Below are 397 nucleotides of genomic sequence, written 5' to 3' on the forward strand. Positions count from 1 at the left end.
CCTTCTCCAGGGACTGGTCTCTCCGGACAAGATGTTCCAAGTCTGTAAGACAAAGTCTCACCATCCTTGCCTCTAAGGAGCACTCTGGCCTTACTTCTTCCAATACAGACATGTTTGTCCTTTTAGCAGTCCATGGTATTTTCTATATTTTTCTCCAGCACCACAACTCAAATGCTTCTATTCTTCCATGGCTTTCCTTCAATGTCCAATTTTCTCATGTATGGGATAAAATGGAGAATTGGGTCAAGTGCACCTTAGTCCTTAAAGTAACATCCTTGTTCTTCAATACTTTAAAGAGGTCTTTTTTGTTTTGTTTTCTTTTTTAACATTTTATTAGGGGCTCATACAACTGTTATCCCAATCCATACACACATCAATTGTGTAAAGCGCATTTGTA

This window comes from Echinops telfairi, unplaced genomic scaffold (genome assembly GCF_000313985.2).
Source record: "Echinops telfairi isolate 266 unplaced genomic scaffold, ASM31398v2 ScPeMD7_7424;HRSCAF=8462, whole genome shotgun sequence".
Classification (NCBI taxonomy): domain Eukaryota; kingdom Metazoa; phylum Chordata; class Mammalia; order Afrosoricida; family Tenrecidae; genus Echinops; species Echinops telfairi.